This window comes from Megascapheus bottae, chromosome 12 (assembly GCF_031878675.1).
Source record: "Megascapheus bottae isolate mThoBot1 chromosome 12, mThoBot2.hap1, whole genome shotgun sequence".
In the NCBI taxonomy this organism is placed as follows: domain Eukaryota; kingdom Metazoa; phylum Chordata; class Mammalia; order Rodentia; family Geomyidae; genus Megascapheus; species Megascapheus bottae.
Window position 1 is genome coordinate 19,770,175 of NC_143520.1, and position 16,577 is coordinate 19,786,751.

The window sequence follows — 16,577 nt, forward strand, 5'->3', positions numbered from 1 at the left end:
AGTTACCCAACTTCTCACGGACAAGGTATGGTGACACCCTTCGGGAGAGTACAGCGCGGGGTTGTGCAATGGCTTTGGGGAAAAAAAACAAAACAAAACAAAACAAAAAACAACACAACAGAATGACCCGATCCGAAACTTTTCCAAACTGCAATTCTGAGAGTTCTCGCGTCGAGGCAGCGGCCCCAGCTCCGCAGGGAAGTCGGGGACACCCGGGACAGGGTCCGCCCGGCATCCCTAACGCGGCGGGCGCCCGCCCTGGCTGCCCGGGCCGAGGACCCGGGTCCCGGGATGGCGCGCCCTGAGGCCGGGCCGCGCGGCACCCGGGCCCCAGGAGCGGCCGGGCCCGCGTCGCTCTCCAGGGTCGCAGCTCAGCAGGGCCCACAGTCTGCCCACAGCCAGGACTGGAGAGGCTTCCCCTCACGTAACAGCTCCGCGCCCCGCCTCGCATCCCGGCCACTCCCCCTTGATCCCCCTCCCCCACCCCCCCGGCCCCCGCAAGGCCACACGCTCGCCTTGCTCGCTCAACGAGCCCCGGGCCCCGACGGCCCGCCGACTCCGACGCACCAGGCCCGTTCACCAACTCTGACTCACAGTTCGGAGAGCCCGCCGCACTCACACGCCTCAGGTCGCCGGCGACCGGCCCAGGGAATGCCACCGGAAGTGGCTTTCCGTTCCAGTTCAGAGGGCAGCGCCTGCGCGCCGAGCCAGGAAAGCTTCACCTTCAGGGTCAGGCGAGACCGCGCCAGTGCCGCCCCGCCCCGCGAGGCCCCACCCATCCACAAGCAAGCCCCGCCTCGTCAAGCCACGCCCCCACCCACCTCCAGTCCTGACAAAGCCCCGCCTGACTGAACATTAGGAAAAACATCCCCACAGCAGGGAACCCACTATCAAATGTAAAGGTCATTTGAAGACCTTGCTTCGAATTTTGTCCAAACAATAGATAACTATTACTTTGAATGCTTGTGAAGAGTAAAAAAAAAAAAAAAAGAAATCACTCAATAAACTTAAAATTCAGCTCCACCCAGTAATCCCTAGAGATTTATAATTCAGAGGCCAGGAGATTCTGCATTTTCAGCAGATCCTCACTCAATTCACTGTGAGTAAGGAAGTTAGTCCACACACACACGTTTTCTCCCCAACAAATTATACTTTTCAAAACAAGTACTGGCTAAAAAGTTCAATAGCTGGGTAACTGAAGTTTATTAGAAGACTCTTCATGCATTAAAATGTCCTCATTCCCTTTCCTAGACATGCTTGAATATTTTCCAAGATAGAAATCTTAAATATTTTACTATCTTCATCCAGATAAAGAATCAAGTTTGATTTTCCCAGTTTCTCTGTGTACTTCCAAACTATGGACATTTATACTTGTTGCCTTAGATTAGTTAGTCCAAGGATTTCAAAACGTATTGAGTCACAGGACATTTCAGAAACAATCCTTTAAAGAATGACACAATTTTACTTAAATTTTCCTTAACTCCTGTCAGTATATAACTCTAGTTAGTAAGCAATAATTTCCAGTACTGGTCTTAGAGTAGGATGGAAATTAGAAGCCCAGACTTACTAAAAATATTTTGGACACCTTTCTTAAACTTCAAAATATAAATTTGAAGACTTCTGAATGCAAGCCTAGGAACAAGGAAACTTGTACATATAAACAGCTTAACTGTAATTTCCAAGTATCAGGTATGATTTCAGTCAGATTTTTGTGTGAAATATCCTTATTTATAGAATATGCTTGACTTTTGATTTAATATGGCATCTGTACTAGCTGTCTGTCTCAGATTCTCTAACAAAAATAGTGATGAAAAATCAAAAAAATATGAACACTTAGTGTATCATGTGAGGCACAAGGCAAGATAATATAGCTCATTAGTTTGTGTTCATTTATCTGAAGTTTACTCTCTCCATCATATCTTTTAAGTTTGTGAATCCTAATATATATAACTGATCAAAGTTGAGAGCTCTTCTTTTTCATTTGGTTTTATCTCTCTTAGAGATGAACTCAGGGCCTGGTCACTGTCCTTGGACACTTTTTGCTCAAGGTTAGCACCTTGACACTTGGGCCACAGCACCACTTCCTGCTTTTTCTCAGTATGTGGTACTGAGGAATCAAACCCAGGACTTCGTGCATGCTAGGTGAGCTCTCTACCCCTAGGCTACACTCCCAGCCCAGGAATTCTTACAAAGAAAAGCCCAGTAGAGAATTATTTGAAGCTATAAGAAATTTAAAAAATTAGTAAACACAACACAATGAAGTAGGTAAATATAAATTTCAGCATGATTTCAATTTTATTTTAGCTCCTCTTTTTTTTATATGATTAAAGACAAGGGCATCATTAAGAATTATAAATCAATTTTAATGGGCATATGATATATAATTTGTAATAACACATATTGAAGGATTAAGTTGTACAAGAAAGCTTTTAATGTTACCCAAACTAAAAATAGTTACCCAAGCTAAGTTTATATCTGTTTAAATTAGGTTGTTATACATTTAATTGTTAATTTTAATCCTCATGTAACCCCAGTACTGTTAGATATATTCAAAAGAGCTAGGTGTTGATGGCTCACCCCTATAATCTTAGCTACTTAGGAGACTAAGATCTGAGGATCACACGATCAAAGCCAGCCCAGACAGGTAAATCCTGATATTCTTTTCTCCAATTAAGAAGCACAAGGCCCGAAGTGGAGATGTGGCTTAAGTGGTAGAATACTAATCTCCAGAGAAAAAGTTATGCAACAGCCCTCAGGTTCTGAGTTCAAGCCCCAGTACCAGTACGGGAGGAGGCATACACACACACACACACACACACACACACACACACACGAAAATGAGAAGTGGGGGAGTCAGTTACACACAAAGAAGGCCATATCAGAGGAAGCAAGGAATATGAAAATGTTTTTTAAGAGCCAAATATATATAAGACATTTTCTTGGTGGTAGGAACACCAGATTTGCAAGCATGATTCTGTCAGTCCATAAAGGAGTCCTGGAGAAGGTAAAACCTGAATGTACTAATATGATCCTTCTCACCAAGAAGTTGAGAGGTCAGGCAGTTTAACATGGGACAGAAGATAACTAAGGAATATGCAATAACAACATGCTCATCTTCAATACAAGGAAGAAGTGGTTGAGAATGGTCCTTTAATTTGACACTAAATCAAAGTTAAAAAATGGTTTCATCTTTTTCCCATGAAAATTTTATTATGTCAAAAGCTACTTTGTCTAAATGGATCCTTTAGTAAATACTGACTAATAGTTAAAATCAGAAACAGATTTCTTATCATGGGTGCATGATAATGAGTAATCTTTTAAAACTTAAAAAAATTGATCTTATTCAGGAAATATTTAGTCACAGAATGGTGAAAAGCAACTTCTATGCAAATGAGCAAAATAGAGCCACAGAGCTATGTTAGTATTAGATAAAATACACTCAAAATTAAAAACTGTTAGAGAGACAAATCAGAATATTAGGAATCCATACAGAATGGAATATAGAAATAGTTCTATGATAATCATTAGGATTTCTATTCTACCGTATTTAGAAAATAGAAAAGTAGGAGACCAGAAAGGGAAGAAACAATTTAAATGATACTATAAGCCAACTAAATCTCATAGAAGTAAATACAGCAGCCAGGCGCTAATGGTATATGTCTGTAAGCCTAGCTATCTAGGAGGCTGAGATCCGAGAACTGAAGTTCAAAGCCAGCCCTGGAAGGAAGTCTGTGAGACTCTTATTGCAATTAACCACCAACAGACTGGAAGTGGCTCTGTGGTTCAGTGGCGGTACAGTGCTAATCTTGAGTGAAAAAGCTCAGGGACCATACCCAGGCCCAGAGTTCAAGCCCCTTAACCAGCCAAACAAATAAAGACAAAACAAAAACCCCATAAATACAGTACTCTACCAAACAGAAGCAGAATATATACTCTTATCAGAACATAGAATCTTCTCCAGCACAGAACATAGTTAGACCATAAATATGGCAGTTGCACAAGCTTCCTTCTACAAGCAAATGGAATGGAATGGAGATAGAAACCAATGACATGAAGAAAACTGGAAAAATGAATTATAGATGCAAAAATTACATAGCAGATTCTTAAGCAATGGGTCAAAAATGAAATTATAGGGCCATTCGATTGTGTTAGAAATAAATGCAAAAATGACTCCTGAAATATGCTAAATCTAATGGTATGTAATGAATGCAGTGCTCAGTGGTAAATGAACATCACTAAGCATTGACATACCAAAGAAGGTAGATCTGAAACTGTAAACTAATAATCATAATTATGTGCAAGTGATATAAAAAGTCACAAGATAAACTTCAAATGTACTATAAATTTCCCCTGCTTAAATAAAAGACCTAAAATATGTATACTAAGCCAACGTAAGCATTCAACTCACCAACTGAGAAAGTAAAATAGCCTGAAAAAATCTATCAAGAAATCATTAAGATGAAAGTTCAAATTTTTTAAGCTAATTATAAAAATTTGACTCTAAGAGATTGACTTTTTTTGTTTGAGATTGACTTTTCATATGTCCAACAAGGAGAGAGAGAGAGAGAGAGAGAGAGAGAGAGACAGAGACAGAGACAGAGACAGAGACAGAGAGACACAGAGACAGACACAGACACAGACACAAAAAGACAGAATTGGAATAGAATGAGAAAAAAAGAGTTTCCATATAGTTACAGATATTTTAAAAAGTACAAGACAATGAGTATGTAATATATTTGAAAAATCTGATGAAGGGAGGGAATGTGGGAGAAAAACATGGGAATGGGTAACAATGTTCAAGAAATAATGTCCTCACTACCTTACAAATGTAACTGTAACTCCTCTATACTTCACCTTGACAATAAAATAAAATAAAAAAGAAAAATCTGATAAAAAGAATTGTTTTCTAGTAAAAATAATCTAAATTGTATGAAAAATAGCAAAAACTTGAATAGCTCAATAACATAGAAGGCATTTGGGGAAAAGCTTTAAAAGAATTATTTCTAGGATGGGCTGGGAGTTTGGCCTAGTGGTAGAGTGCTTGCCTAGCATGCACGAAGACCCAGGTTCGATTCCTCGGTACCACATGCATAGCAAAAAGCCGGAAGTGGTGCTGAGGCTCAAGTGGTAGAGTGCTAGCCTTGAGAAAGTCCAAGAACAGTGCTCAGGCCCTGAGCCTATGCCCAGGGCTGGCAAAAAAAAAAAAGAATTATTTCTAGGAGGGGTTGCCAAAAAACATTATGTATTTGTTCTTTATATACTTCAAGGAACAGATAACCTCTATTAAACTTGTTTTAGAACATGTAATATTTTGGCATTTTCATGCTTTTACTTTCTGTAGCTAATTTAACTTTAATATGCAAACACTTAAATGGGAAATTCCAGAAAATAAAAATACAGATTAATTTCATTTAGGAATATGAGTGAAAAAATTCTCATCTAATTGCAAACCTTTGGTTTTTAAGACATATTTTTATAATATAAATTGCAAGTAAGAAAGTCTATTTGGACACATGTTGCATATCACTGTTGATTTTAACTAAAGAAAGCTGTCTCCACCAAACATCTGAACAGCTGCTTTGTTTGTGGATCTGGTTTCTCTGCCTGGGTAGAGTTCCTTGGCTTATGAGACATTGTTTTCATTCTTTCCTGTTAGTTTGAGTTGTGAGTTAAATTGTGAAGCCAAAATGCTGGAAAAGGAGGCATGTAAACATGTGAATTGAAGAAAAACAGAACAGTAAGGCTTTATCTATTTTGTTTTGATGAACTAATCAATTATTTTAATCTGAGCAATAGCAAAATTTAATTTATAACTACAAATCTACCTTATTACAGAAGTACTCAGTAATATCATTTTTATAAGCCAACTAATTTTTACACCTCATATGTGTTTTGCACCATGCTAAACACTAAGGGGGAAATATCTATACTGCAGTAGCATCGTTTTTTATGATTTTCAAAAATGTAATGATGACATTTGTGTCAGAGTAGATCACTATGTAAAGTAGAAAAAAAATCATAGCTATTTCTGGTGAAACCCCCAAAATGTTGAATATAGTTTATCATAAAGTCTTAATTTTTTCTTGCATATGCTCTTAGCAAATTAGATTATTTGATTACTATTTGGTTTTTTGATAAATATGTTTATCTCAAACCAGCAGCCAATGTCACTCAATGTTAACCACCAGGGGAATTCCCACTGAGATCAGAAATGTGACAGGATTGGCTGCTCTCTTTTCTGTTGTTCAGTCCTGTTTTAGAAATTCTGACCAAAGTAATTAGAAGGAGAAGGCATATTTATACATTTTCAAATTAGGCTTTGCATGTGAGTTATTTATAATAATATAGGGAAATAACAGATTAATAAAATGACTAAGTAAAAATAAAATTATAAAATGAGGAAATTAGCAGTGTCTAGGTAGAAACGTAGTGGAAAGAATATATTTACCACACACAAAGAATATTCTTACCATGCACATACACAAAAAAGACAAAGTATATATATAGAATACATTCAACTAGAAACCTTTAAGATTACAACATGGAAAGTAGAATTTTAACAAACAGGAAGGCTTTCACTACAATGATGTTTATATTCCTCAATTGAGACAATGAGTTTTATGAAATTTTACCCAGAACTTTAACAGGTTTAATGAATTAATTCAATTTTTTTGTGCTGTCTTGGGTCTTGAATTTAGGGTCTGGTCACATTGTCTCTGAGCTTCTCTTGCTCAAAGGTAACACTTTGTCACCGTAGCCACAGCTTCATATCTGGCTGCTCTGGTAGTTTAGTGGAGGCAAAGGTCTCTAGACTTTCTTGCTGAGGCTGGCTTCTAGCTGTGACCCTTAGGTCCAGCCTCCTAGGATTAATGTGTGAGCCACCAGCACCAGGCTAACAGGTTTATTTATATCACCTCTCATAGCCACAAGTGTTCAAGAGAAATGACTGGTCATTGTTCTAGTTTCCTGGTTGCATGTTGGACCTAAGTTTCAGGGAGATTGGGCCAGATTACTGTTTCACCTCTTCCCAGAGGCAGACTAGTGTGTCTACCTATGTACACATGGATATGTGTCCTATAGGGAGAAAGAAGGTGAGGTCAGGTGAGTGGAAAGCAAGACAGTTTTAGGAATTATGTTATTTTGTGACCTTGATAAAGTCATTTTCCTTTTTCTTTATTATATTGTAGCTTGGGTAAACTATTCAGTAAATATTGCTTTGATACTGTAAGAAGGCAGGATATAAAACAATAACAAAGCATGGACAAAGAGAAGACATTAATTTCTGCCATTTTAGATTTGAAGTGGAAGATTTATAATCATCTTCTTCCATCAGACAGTCAATAAATGACAGTTTTTAGTATATCAATAGTGATGATATCTCTTGCTGTTTAATCTCTTTGAATTTCCAAAGTTCTCAAGGATTATTCTTAAGAAAATTCTATGAAGGTTTTAATATTCATTTTTGAGTACAGAAATAAAAGGGTTGGTTGGTAACACATAAAGATTTTATCACTATAATTCTATAAGTTTGGACTTTCTACATAGGCAATCTAACATTGTCCATCAGGGTGATCCTTTATTGTCATGAAAAATCATTATCATGGATTTTATGAAATAGAAAAATACTGAACTTAATGTTTGAGAGGACATTAAATCATGCTGGAATTGATTTTTAGTGTGATTAAAAATGTGAATACATACACTTTTAATTTACTTTTCAACCTAGAAAGATATACACTTCTGAACTTAGGCTCAATGTCTTTTGGTCTTATATTGTTCTATAAAAACCATTCATCAATGAAGACCTACATTCCAGATATAAAATTACAAATTCATCTCCATTAGAAACATAGTAATTTCTACCTTAAAAGTTATAAAGAATGGAAAAAAGACTACAGAATTTAAAATTCATCTTGGATTGTGGCTTTTTTTAAGATCAAACTTCTATCACAAGAATTACAAGATATTATAGAATCATTTCACGAATTATACAGTTAACAAACCAGAAAGTAGAATGAATCTATAATACCTAAGAAACATCCTGGCTACTTGGTAGGGTGAAAATTGGTAGGAATTAATAAAAATTGATTACCTCTTCTCCAGGTTACAAGTCTTCCTTCACAGACTGTTTTTCTTTGGAGATGTAGACAGGGTACATTGTGGAAGTTGTTTGCACAGGTCCTATCATTGCTGCCCAGACTACCCTGAGCTCTCCCTTCTGTAGAACTGGGAACTTCCACTGAGAAATCCCCTGACTCGAAGACTTCCTTATTTGTAGCTAACAACAGCCAATCATGTCCAGATATTAAAATGAAGCAAAAACTACCAGAAAATGTTCTGTAAACCACCCGTGACTGTAACTCTGACTTCTTTTTGAAGCAAAGACTCTGCTTGAATACTTCAGGCATTTTGGGAAAAAGCTAGAATTTATAAACATAAGAATGCCAAGATATAAAACATATTTTCATGTATGTTAGAAGTAAGCCCAACTGATAAATTACTTCTTAGCCATTAAAAAGTCATTTTTAACCTAAGCAATAAATTTACAAACAATAGAAAAAGCCAAATGTGAGTATAGCTGCCCTCATTTCATAACCTGCTGAGGTTAATTTGGGGAAGCCTGTTAAAATATGGTTTGTTCTTCAATTCCAGGGCCTAACCTCTGGTACTTAGAAAAGATGAACCAAAGAAGGCTGTCAAGCAGTTGTTCATTTTTGAGAACTAAGGTATAGCTCATGTAAAAGAGTATAGGACTTAGTACACTGAAGAAATGCTTTACAAATATATGTTTCCCTTTCAGGCTATTGAGAATAACATCAAGTTTTACATGCTAATGGAAGGTACCATATACATCACAAACATTTTCTTCATCATAAAAGTTTAGACCTGGAAATGCCCTTAGCTATCATCTGTTCAATTTTCTTTTTATTACAGGTGAAGAAACAAAAGAACATAAATACTCAGCACCACATATAGTTAAAACATTTTTATTAAAGAATTTATTAACATTGATTTTTATATCGTATTTCAAATGTCATGTTTAACAAACAAGTATTCAAGAAGGGAATCTCTATATACAATCACTGGCACTTGGCTTTTAGAACATAATTAAAATTAGGCTGAGGGTTTGTATGTCATAGATACAAACATTTTTCAGATTACAATTTAAATCTTTTGAATGCAAGTGAAATTTTTGACTTATGATATTAGTCTTTTACATATCAAGTTTTTTATTGTAATTAATAGAAGGGTTACATTATATTCGCCAGATAGAAGGTACATTACTTCACAAACATTGCTACCCTTTCTCATGTTTTTGTCCTCATTTCCCTCCCCTATCCTATTTCAAATAAACAAACATATATACAATATATCAGATAACAAGGTAAGATATTGCAACAATATGAGATAACCAAGGGACAACAGAAGAGATGAGAAATAACAGTGCATTAAGAACAATGATCACAAAAAAAAGAACAACGATCACACATTATTGCATAACAAGTTTTTAAGCTGGAAAAAGAGAGTGGCAGTTGAGAAGACATTGTTAACTCTATATTGTACAGATGAGAAGCCTGAAGAGGCCTCACACAAGGTTCTAGTTTGTAAAAGTGCTAGAATTTATATATATATAATATATATTTAGTGTATATATACTAAATATATATGTGTGTATATACAATATACATATATATATATATTTAGTGCCAATACTGGGTTTTCAAGATCTGTTTGCGTTTTCACTTAAAGATATGTTCTACCACATGAGCCACAACTCCACTTCTGGCTTTATGGTGGTTAACTAGAAATAAGAATCTCATGCACTTTCCTACTACAGAAAGATTAAAGGTGTGAGCTACCAGCACCTACCTTCTTTTTATGGTTAATAATTCTGAGAGACTGCAACTTACGTTGGAATTATTTTATAGAAATTAATTCTATAAATATCCCAAATTTTAAGCTGTGATAAGTGTTCCATTTACTCATGGAATATACAATGACATGTAAACTTTCCTCCAGTACTAGGGACTGTAGAACTCTGATGAAATAACAAACATTTGACATTTTTAGGTGCAATGGAAAAATAAAACCTATCTAATGCTTGTAAATATGGTAAAAACAAAACAATCAGAAATGAGGATAGTCTCAGTGAAAGGCAAATCTATTTTTTAATAGTTTGCATTTTTTTGAGTGAGAAAGATTCTAAAAGTAAAGCTTTTTTAACCAGACATGCTTCTGCCTTAGCTGAGAAATGTCCATTTCGTTGGTCTCTCCATCCTGTTCCCCCTCCTTTTGCTATTTTCCTTGGCCATTGAATTTAGCTGACATGCAAGCTCCTGCAGAATGCCTGTGGACTCAGCCTCAGTCTGGTAGGAAGAGAAGCTCCCAGAGCCTTTGCAGATAAGACAAATTTAGAGATTCTTTTTCAGGAAATTCTGTCTTAGTGCATGACATTTAAAGCCAATGCCACTGACCAGTTTATACTTTAGGCAAAGAATAGGAGGCAAATGTTAATGTTTTTTGCTTTTGTTCTCTCTTATGGTTCGTTTTCTGATTTCCTGGCCTTATTCCAACTTTTTTTTTCTTCTCAAATAATGAACAATATGCCTATGGCATATCATGGCACCAAGCCACAACTGATACTTACGAATTGAACAAGGAAAAGGATCAAGGGTTAAAGTATAATTTTCTGTTCCCTTCTATATTCTTAGTGTATTTACTCTATTTTTAGGCTAAATTTATGATATTTTGTTTGTCTACATAGCATCATGAATAAAAATTTTCTAATAATCTTAGTTTGGTTTTGAACGTTGTAGACTTATTTATAGTCATGATGATAGACACAATTTTTATGTTCTTGGCATCAATTCTTATATCCTTAAAAAAATAAGTTACTGTGATACATAAAGTAGGAGGTAAGTATCTTTAACTTATTGATTTTGAGAATGAGAATGAAAGTAAGACCTTGAATTCCTTAGTACTGTATCCTCCTTATATGACAGTGATGTGTATTTGGCTAACAAAAAGAAAAGGGCACTAAGAAATGAAAGAGGATGACAAAAATCAAACTCCCAAATTTTTGACAAGTTCAAATTATGGGATGATACAAATGTGAAATTTAACAAATGTGATTGTAAAGCTTCTAGTTACTACTGGCCCTATCACTACCTGATAAACAATCAAAATACAGACAAAAATTTATAGATAAGAAAGAGTTGTAGAGATACAGTTTAGTAGCAGTCTTACAAAAATAGGTGGATTTTGTTCAAGGCAGTAATGTGAAGATGTTAAAATCTTCAAACTAGTAGGACAGTATGATTTCCCCTATAACCAAGGAAGAATTAATTATTTTTGAGTCCTTATTTTCAGTACACTCCAACAAACTAGTTATTAAATACTCATTAATGTTGACTATGTTCAAATGTCAATTAAATATTTTTATGGCTTTATTAAGTGTATTTCTGTCACTTTCTGAGAATATTATTATTAATTATAATTATATTACATTTATAATTAATTGTACTGAAGTTTTATAATTTCATAAGTCAGATAGTGAGTACATTTCTCTTTTGAACAATATCATCCCTTGCTTTGTTTTCCCCTCCTATCCCACAAAGTTACATAGTCATTTTCTTTTTCTTTTTTTTTTTTTTTTGCCAGTCCTGGGCTTGAGCTCAGGGCCTGACCACTGTCCTTGGACTTTCTCAAGGCTAGAGCTCTACCACTTGAGTCTCAGCACCACTTCCGGCTTTTTTCTATATGTGGTACCGAGGAATTGAACCCGGGTCTTCATGCATGCTAGGCAAGCACTTTAACCACTAGGGCAAACTCCTGGCCCCTACATAGTCATTTTCTATATTGTGTATATACTGAATAATATGCTTGTATTTGTTTTACCCTTCTTCCCTTACTTCCTGCACCTTTTCTTTGTTTCCCCCTTAAAAAATCCCAAACTCAAAAACAAATACTACCACCACCACCACCAGGACCACCTCTTCTACCAACAACAAAACCATGTTTCCATTTTGATAAATAGTATCTTAATGTTCAGAGGAATTACATCTTTTGTATTTGCCCATGACAGAACTGTCCTTTAGTCTGTCTGGTTGTATGAATGCCTAGAGTCCAGTTATGTATTGCATCTAGCTTCCACAGATGAGAGAAAATGTGCGCTATTTTTTCTCTGAGCTTGTCTTACCTCACTTCATTTCCCTTCCAAATTACATAATCTTATTCTTTCTAATGGATGAGTAACATTCCTTTGTGTATATGTAACACATTTTATTAATCCACTTGCCTGTTGTAGGGCATTGAAGGTGTTAGCATAACTTGGCTATTGTGAATAATGCAGCAATAAATGTGGATGTTCAAGAGTCATTACTGTATCCGGACTTGTAATGATCTTGATAGATTCTTAAGAGTGGTGTGGCTGAATGACATTGCCCCATTTGTAAGGAGATGGAAAGACTTGGAAAAAAAATTCTATTAAGTGAAGCAAGCCAGGCCCAAAGAAATATAGGTTCCTTCATTTGTAAAAACTAGAATATGTCTATAATATTCTTAGCAGGGATCACAACAGCCCAAGTGCTAATGAAGCATACCAAAATGAACTCACAGAATTCGAAACAAGAGGTTCTTTTTATGCCCTGTATGCAGTTATTTCTATTTTTTTCCCTTTCTGTATAGTTTTCTATATTCTCTGTCTTGTAGATAAGCTTATCTGCTTTGTGGAAGGGAAAGGGAATCACAGAAATAGCAAAGGATGAACAAATGCAACATTGATACTCAATAGACACTAGATTGGAAATGGACCTTACAACATGGGGGGAGAGGGGAGTAGAAAGTGGGAAGCCAGAGGGAGTAACAGTGTTTTAAAAGAAATATATTCATTACCTTACTTTTGTAACCCTCCTCTTCCCGCTTCATCACCTTTATAAAAAATAAAAAAGGGGGAAAAGTGGTATGGCTGGTCTTAGGGAAGTTCTGGATTTAGTTTGTTGAAAAAAATCTTTAAATCTCCTTTTAGAGTAGTTGTACTAGTTTATATCCCCACAGTGCAATAGGGCTCCTTTTCTCCAATTTCCCACCAGCATTTGTTGTTCAAATTCTTGATGTTGGTCAATCTAACTGAAGTGAGATAGAATCTTTTTTAAGTGCATTTGTTTTTTTTTCAGTGGCTAAGGATGTTGAACATTTCCTCAGATATCTATTTGTCATTCTTACTTATTCTGTCTCTCAATGTTTTCTCTGACACTTTTGATTACTTCTTAGCCCTAGTTTTGAAAGTTTCTAGCTTGACAAGAAATTAATGAACTGAGATTTTATCACCTTCAACCCCTGTTCACTATCTACCCAGTTGGTTGTGGGGCAAGCATGTAAGAGTAGTACAACTAGAGATAACAAGAAGATGGGAAGAGGAAAGATGGTGATGAAGGAAGGGTGTTCCTGTGGATGACCAGAGAAGAAAATCAGGCTTGTTGCCTCTTCTCAACTGCTAATTTAGAGAAATAGGACAGCCTTGGAGCAGATTGAGTACCATTTGTTAAGGAAGATGACAGTGCACATTTTATTTCTGTAGATGTACTCATCCATTTTTTTCCTTTCTAATCTGCTATGTGCAGCTTAGTAGCTTAGTAAGTCGTGTGTGTGTGTGTGTGTGTGTGTGTGTGTGTGTGTGCGAGCGCGCGCGCCAGTCCTGGGGCTTGAACTCAGGGCCTGGGCACTGCTCTTGAGCTTTCTCAAGGCTAGTGCTTTACTATTTGAGCCACTTCTGAAATTTTCTGTGTATGTGGTAACCAAGGAATCAAACCCAGGGCTTCATGCATGCTAGGCAAGCACTCTATAGGCCAAAGTTTCAGCCACTTAGTAAGTCTTATAAAAACAAAACAAAACAAAAAATATGAGTTTTCTGTAGGGTACAAGGGAAATATCTATGCTTTCATAAACACTTCTATGAGATGACAGAATTTCATCAGGGAATCAGACATCTTGCCGTGGAAGGGTCTGTTTCAGACATTACACAGTCTGTATTTTCTTTTTGTGGCCAATATAGCAACCCATTTAATTTATTGACAAAGTTATTTATTTTAATACATGCACTGGAATGCCAATCTAAAATGAATAAGAAACACCAGCCCCAAATAGTGTATCTCACAAGCATTTTCTTTCTAAATTGAGAAACCTGGAAAAGTGATTTAGATAGAATACAATAGAAATGATTACACTCTTTACAGAACTTCAGAATTCACAAATGTTAAAAGACAAATTTACAGGCTGGGAGTTTGGCCTAGAGGTAGAGTACTTGCCTAGCATGCATGAAGTCCTGAGTTCCATTCCTTGGTACCACATACATAGAAAAACCTGGAAGTGGTACTATGGCACAAGTGGTAGAGCTCTAGCTTGAGAAAATACTAGCAGTGCTAGTATCTTGAGTTCAAGCCCCAGAACTGGCAAAAAGAAAAAATAACAACAAAATGGAAAAACAAACAAAAAATCCCCACAAATTTGTATCACCTAAAATAGATTTTGTCTGGATTTACAAGTTCATGGAATTGGAGTTTCTGTGAGATGCCTAATGTCATCAAAAATATTATATGTGAGCACATTCAGAATAGTAAGTTAATACTGACACACTTTCTAATGTTAGCAGGAATAATAGTTTATACTGATAATTCTCCAAAAATAAGGAGGTAAAAGATATGTTAGCCTACCTGTAATCTCTGAAGTACAATGACAGCAAGAGAGAAATTAGAGAGATGAGAAAAGCAGAAGAGACAGAAGGGATAATCCATGAGCTCTGCATCTTTATGTGACTTTAGTAAAATAAGTCAGACTCTCAATGAGATCTGACCTTTGAAAACTGTTTAGCTTACTCCAGGCCTTGCTAAGTGATTTCAAGCTTCTTTGGGTGTTTTTTATTTTTTGACTCACTAGTGAAGAGCCCTTTTAATTTGAATGTATTCAGTGGAATGCTAGATTATTAAAGACTAAAAAAATATGGGAAACATGGTTCTGAGGAAAACTATAAGCTATTCTTTGAGAGGCAAAGATTCAGGTAGTGCTAAAAGTAGAGGAATAATTGTTTTGTTGTTGTTTGTGTGGTTTTTTTTTTAGTACTGGGGCTTGAACTCATCCTTGCTTTGCTGGTATTTCACCATTTGAGCCATACCTCTAGGTTGGATTTTTGCTGGTTATTGTCGAAAAGTAGTATCTTTGAAATATTTTTGGCCCTGGCTGGCTTTTAACCTAGATCCTCAGGATATCAGCATCCTGAGTAGCTAGGATTACAGGTGTGAGCCACCAGCAGTAGGCAAATGTGCCTTTTTTTTTTTTAAAAATTTAACCTGGTCAAATCTCTTTACATCAAGATGATAGAAACCTAGAGAGGAAGAGATTAGTCACTTTCCACAAACTCAAATAGCTGATAGTTATGAGCACAGATTTCCAGTGGTCTAATAGACCCTAGCTCCAAAGTATTAGACCATCCCTGGCTTTGTAATGTAAAAATACTTTTAAGATTTGGAAGCTGGGGAGAATATGGTTGGATGGTTTTTCATTTTTTTGGCACTGGTTTTATCTTTAATGTATTTTTTGTTTTCTTTAAATAGTTATACAAAGGAATTGCCACTCAACAGAACAGTTCATGCATGCAATGCCTCTTGATCAATAGAACCCCTTTAACATTCTTTTTTTTAATTTTTAATGGTTGTATTAGTACAAGGCTTGGATGGTTTTTCTCTCCTGTTGTCATTGGGTTTCAGAATAAGATATTATTTGAATGGAACAGACCCTTTTAAGAGTGACATTTCTGGGTGATTCATTTATGATTAACCCCCTTCATTCATCAGTTGCTGTGTGTTGATCCCCTTTGAGAACAGGAGCCATAGAACTGACCTCTGTAGCATGTTGGAGGAATTAAAAAGAAATTGTTGAGTGAGTCTAGCCTAACGGGAGAGTTAAGTGTACAAGTGCTGTGGCCATGGTGTGGAGCATTCAGATCCAAACTTATGTACCTGACTTGGCTAAATCATTGGTAGTTTTGTGATTTCTTGGATTAGTATCTGTAAAGCATTTTAAACACAGAGCACTTGGTAATGCTAGGTAAGAAGGTTTTAATTGTAATTTCTTGATGTTTGTGCTTGTGTGTACTTTTTTTTCCTGCTTATGGGGTTTGAACTCTGGGCCTGGGCAATGTCCCTGAGCTCTTCAGCTCAAGGCTAGTGCTCTACTAGTACACTTGGAGCCACAGGGCCACTTCCAGTTTTCTGGTAGTTAATTGAGATAAGTCTCATGGACTTTCATGCTTAGGCTGGCTTTGAACCTAGCTACTCAGGAGGCTGAAATCTCAACCTCCTGAGTAGCTAGGAATAGCTAGGAGTGAGCCACTGGCATGATTTTTGTAAAATCATACTGTAAAGTCACACAAGAGTTTCAGAAAACTTATAAGTAGGGAAGTTAAAGTATTTTTAAAAAGGTATTTTTGTTTATCTAGGCAAGGTCCACATTGTCCTTTGCTCTGTCTTATTATAATTGCTGTGTAAAGTAGCACTTATAGTCTTAATTTATGGATGCTAATT

The 16,577-nt window shown here is 36.3% G+C and overlaps 1 protein-coding gene across 4 annotated transcripts in view; it reads right to left on the reverse strand.

The window, feature by feature from the left end:
• Tank (TRAF family member associated NFKB activator) overlaps positions 1–8,157 on the reverse strand; it is a 78,072-nt gene extending 69,915 nt beyond the window's left edge. For 2 of the 4 annotated variants that reach the window (XM_090342752.1, XM_090342753.1), the window contains exon 1: positions 595–736. The gene's annotated coding sequence lies outside the window, so the exon portion shown is untranslated. Of the gene's footprint in view, positions 1–594; positions 737–8,092 lie in introns of those variants that run through there. The other 2 variants (XM_090342749.1, XM_090342751.1) reach the window with 2 other exon arrangements.
• Positions 8,158–16,577: the final 8,420 nt, after the last annotated feature.